This window comes from Myotis myotis, unplaced genomic scaffold, assembly GCF_014108235.1.
Source record: "Myotis myotis isolate mMyoMyo1 unplaced genomic scaffold, mMyoMyo1.p scaffold_m19_p_5, whole genome shotgun sequence".
NCBI classification, from domain to species: Eukaryota; Metazoa; Chordata; class Mammalia; order Chiroptera; family Vespertilionidae; genus Myotis; species Myotis myotis.
In genome coordinates, this window is record NW_023416357.1 from 54,898,716 (window position 1) to 54,903,844 (window position 5,129).

Here is a 5,129-nt window from a genome sequence, read left to right on the forward strand (position 1 = left end):
CCTTCGTGTTCTGAGTTCTGGATCCCCTTGTCCGGGATGGGGAAGGGGCCAGCGTTGTGCTATTTTGCACTTTAGAATGGAAACATTAATTGAAATGTAAGGAGGAGCTGAGAGAGGAGGGGATGGGATGTGAGTTTTGAGGGGGAAGGAGGGAATGGCCAGGTTCCAATGGCAGAGAAAGGGTGACAGATCTTGAGTAGCGGATTCTGTGTGCCTCTCATTACCCAGCACCCCAAGCTGGGCCACACCTGGGGTGAAGTGAGTGAAGGAGGTGAGGGAGACCTGGGAGTGAGCACTGAGAACCAGGGAGCCCTGGGCCTGGCTGGCCGGGCAGATGTGGAGGTTCTCAGAGGAGCCTGCAGGGGAAGCCAGGGCCCCGCCATGAGCAGGGAGATGGGATGATGACTGGGATGCACCCATGCCCCTGGCCCCTGTGCCTGGAAACTGTAGAATTCTTCATGACCCCAAAGGAGGCCCTGGGGCCAGGTGGCTGGGGACTGGGTCAGATTGAATTTTCTTTGGAGACACTAAGAACTCTGGTCGGTCCTATGCTCTCAGGTAGTGGAGTGATTCCCACCACGCAGCGAGACTTGTTGCTAGACATTGAGGAAGGGAGTGTCCACCTAATGGCTTTAAGGGAGGGGATGGGGTTGTGTGGAGAAAGAGAACACATGGAAAGAGACAGCAGAGCTGAGGGTGTGATGGGGGAAGGCCAGCAGAGGAGCTCCTAGAAGCAGATGTTAAGAAGGGTTTTGGGGAACAGAAATCTCTGGGCTTTCTGTGGGTGAGGATGGGAAGCCCCCTCTGCCTCCCGCGGACACCCTCAGTGAGGCTCACTTGTTCCCGACTGCTGTGGGTGGGTGGCTTCTCCTCCCCCTGCTTCCTCATTGGAAATGTTTTCGGAGTAACTCTGAGTCATTGTTACAAAAGATGATACCTGTACTGAAAAGTTGTGCTTCCTCTTACTCCTGACCCCTCAAGTTCCTCTCTCCACATGCAACCATGGTTCCCTGGTTCTTACTTACGGAGATGGTTTATGTACTTTTTTCCTAAACAGTAGAATATCTGCCCACTGTCCTGCCCTCGCCTGCTCAGGTAACAGTTGGCCTAGAGCCGTGGTCGGCAAACCGAGGCTCGCGAGCCACATGCGGCTCCATCTCCTTGTGGCCCTGCTGCTGTTTTTCCGGCTGAGCGGTGCACCTCACCTTTAATCCCACCCGAGCTCTGTGCTGTGTGCCCTGTTCCACGAAGCGGCGCTGGTTTCCTGCCATGTCCCCGTGCTCCTCACCCACGCAAGGGCAGAAACGGTCAAGCGTGGGTGTTGGCTTCTTCGTCCAGGACTGGGTCGATGTTCAGGGATTACGAAACCAAGCTCATCATTTCCTCGTGACCTGAAAAGCAAATGCAAATTCCTTTGGGAGGAATGCATGAGTGGCTGATGTCTAGATTTCTGCTGAGTTTCCTAATAGTTGAGTACCATTAAGAAACTCGGCAGTAGGGCGATGCCACCTGATAGCAACTTGATGGAGTACAGGACCTCATTCTGACACACAGCAACACACCTGGCTGTTGTTACTCACCTTTGATAACGCCCTCCCTTGTACAAGAATAAATCGGTTAGGAAGGAAGGCTTATGTAAAAGAAAGGAGAAAGAGAATTACATAGTTCCTATCTTTGTTTCTTCCTTCCCCAGTGGAGCTCTGTAGTAACAGCAGGAACCCTAAGACTTAATTTCATTCATTCTCAGCTGAGGCGAAGGTGGAGGGGCAGGGGGGTAAGGGTGGGAGGGGCCTCAGGAGGTACCGCTGGGCTCCTAGCTGGGGTACGGGCAGGACCGCTGTTCTGCTGGTATTTGCATCAGGCTGTCAGGGCCAGCAGTGTTTCGATTGGCTGGCACTGTGCCATCCGAGGTGTCGAATGTTTTAAATATGTTTGGATGTGTTCTGCAAATCATATTCAATATTACACAATAATTTTATATATGGAAAATAAAAAGGAGTTTCTTTGGTAATTCAAACTACAGGAAGCGAAACTCGGCAAAATGGAGAAACGCAAAAGGCAGAACAGGAGAGAAGAAACCACTGGGACCAAACCAGGGTTCTGGAGGTGGTGGTAAGAATTTTGCTCTTATCAGAGGGCACGTGGATGGAATAAGGTTGAGAGACACTCAACTACATAACAGAGAGGTGGTTCCGGTTAGGTACCACTGGGGGTAACACATGAAGAAAACCCCATCGTAGCCCCTTCTGTGTATGTTGGTTGGAGACGTGCGTTGCCAGACATTTTGAAATCCCTCAGCTCTGTGGTCGTCAGGGGTGCCCATGGCCTGCCTGTGCCTTTGGGGGCCTGTGTCTGGTGCACCTTGTTTGTCGTTATCATTCTGTGCCTCAGGCTTCCACGCTGGAAGCAGAGGTCCACGGAGGACACGGTGTCGTAGCTCAAAGCACGGCCTCGGTCAGGCAGGCCTGGTTCTAGTCTCTGGTCACTAGTGACTGGCTGTGTGACATCAGCCAGTGACTTCATCTCTCCAGCCCCCAGTTTCCTCTTCGGTGGGTGGTATTTGGTATTGGAGCCTCCCGCCGAGGAGAGGTGGGGGTGACATGAGCTAACGCGGAGGCATTTCCCATGGTGCCTGGCCCCAAGTGGGCGCCCCAGGTGGTGGCCAGTGCTGCCCATTCACCATGGTGGGATCGCGGTTCGGGGAGTCTCACCTCATGTCATGGGTCCAGGAACCCCTATGTTTAGGAACCTGAGAAGGGTAATGATCAGGAATAATGGCCATAAGAGAACTGTAAGGTTTCTGAATCTTTGAAGTTTTTCCAATCCTCAGTGTATCTCCAGTTCTAATTAGAAAGAAAATCTTCTTCCTTGTTTTCAAGAGTATCAAATGTAGCTGGGAAGACATGTCCTAGGCCTAGCCAGAGTTAGGAAAAGAGGAGCTCCCAGGAAACAGAAAAAAATGCTGGTACCCGGGTCCTGCAGGAAAGCAGCTGGCAACCAGCCAAAGCTCAAACTATGGCCCTGAGGACGTGACCAGCCCCATGCCTGTGGTACTTCCTGACACAGTGACTCCTGGAAGCCAGTTTACCCAATAACACCCCCCCCCCCCCCGCCCCAGCCCCACCCATGGGCTCAGTCCAAGTGTGTGGCTTACCTCAAATAAACATTAGTTTAATGAACACACGGCTGAATGGGCAGGCCAGCTCACTAGTAGTTTCTGTTAGCTGTTCTCCAGCCCACTGAAGACTTCAGGTGTGCGTTATCCGATCAGCACAGAGAGAGGCATTGCTGGGCAGACGAGGGGATTCCACAGTCGTGTTTTTGCTGTCTCAACAGCCCTTCTTTGAGCAGCAGAACCGATCTTTTCCTTTTGGGGGCCCACTCCTCCCCTACTCTTAGCCCTTGCTTTGGGTCCATCTTTGACGGCTCGGTTCTAGCAGGATGTGACCTCTGGTAAGTTCTCAGCTCCCAGTGCCCGGGTTGGGCATGTGGCACAGGCTGAGCAATCAGAACCGAATCGATCTATTAAAGGAGGAGCATATGCTACCTCCCAAGCCATTGAGACACTGCCCCCAACACCTGGCGCTGCAGGGACCCAGGGGCTGCCTTCCTGGAGGGCTTTGAGTTTGTTTGCCTGCAACTGTTGGAGTTTTGCTTTCCTTTCAGGAGAGATCAGTGAGGATGAAGTCGATCAGAATGAAGTGGAGGCAAGAGAGGGAGGGAGAGAGGCCTGCTGACACCATACGCAGCACCTGCCTCTGGCTGAGCGGGAGGCAGCCTGCACTTCTCCGCTGCGGGGGCCGCTGCATTCTCCTGTTTGCTCAAGAGGTGAGCTTCTTTCGCCTCCATACAGCATGACACTGAGGGGACACCAGCTTCCTTCTCACCAGCTGAGTAGAAAAGCAGCAGGGTCCTTTTCCGTGTGGCTGGGTTTATACATTTTCTGCTGCTTTTTAAGAGTTCATCTCTTCTTGCTCACTCGTGGTTTTCCCAACTCATCTGACTTGAGCTCCTGAAGCTAGTCTGAAAGTAATTCCACATTTTGTAAAATAAGGAGGAAACAAATGTTAGTGAGAAGAATATACATGTTGTACAATGAGAATGGATTTGGGGCCAAGTTCTGTGGATATGGGTTTGGGATTTAGTAAGTGTTCAATAGGTGTGAGGATCCATGTCTGTGTCGTTGGTGAGAGAAAATGACTTCCTTAATTAAACCTGGGAGGCAAACATAAACTCTTTAGTTTCACTGGTTTGACAAGCGTTTCTGTGCTAACCTGTGGGTGTGATGAGATGTGGTTCTTCCATGTTCCCGTGTGGACACACTGCTCTCCCTTCTTCAGCATGTCCAGATGGTCCCCCACTGTGTGTGGCTTTGGGAAGGTCCCTAGTGTGCTTCTCTGTTCTCAACTGCAAAATGAGCAGTTTGGACTAGATCAGTGGTTCCAGTTTAAAAAAATAAAATAAAAAAAGCAAAGCATCAGGATTCCTTGTTCAAACATAGCTTGTGCAGAAGCCCACCAAACTGGAGTTATTTTGGCTGAAAGCAGGGTGGCAGGCTGGCCTCCTCCTGGCTCAGACTGCAGGGTGGCTCCTGAGGTAGCTCCCCAAACACTTGGACTCCGAGGGGCCATTTTAAACATCCTGCCCAGTTTTCCCCATGGCCCTTTCCAGCTCCAGATGTTACAGTCTGTTATTCTAAGTGCCTCCTCTTTCATGAAACCTGTCTACTACCCTGGCCCACATGGATTGCTTCTTCTTCTGTACGTTGTAGCATTTGTGAGCATATCACCCGCCCCACCATGTTCGCAAATGGACTTAGATATGCATTTGTCTTCCTTTGAAGCGTGCACATCCATGTGCTTCTTTGGGGAAGTGGCTCCAAGCTTACTTGGGAAACTTAAAGTAATTAAACGGACTCTCAGAAATGGGAGAGAAACTTTGTTCAGAGACTGGGGGAGTCTGGATCTCTGCATCTGCAGCAAGTCGCCCGTGCTGACAGGCTGAGCTGCTACCCCAGAGCACAGACCAGGCAGGGCCAGCGCAGGCCTACGCCCCACTTTGGTCCTTCCCCACTGGCCTTCTTTTCCTCGTGCACATGCTGCCAGGCCGTGGTGACTGGACAGTCATGG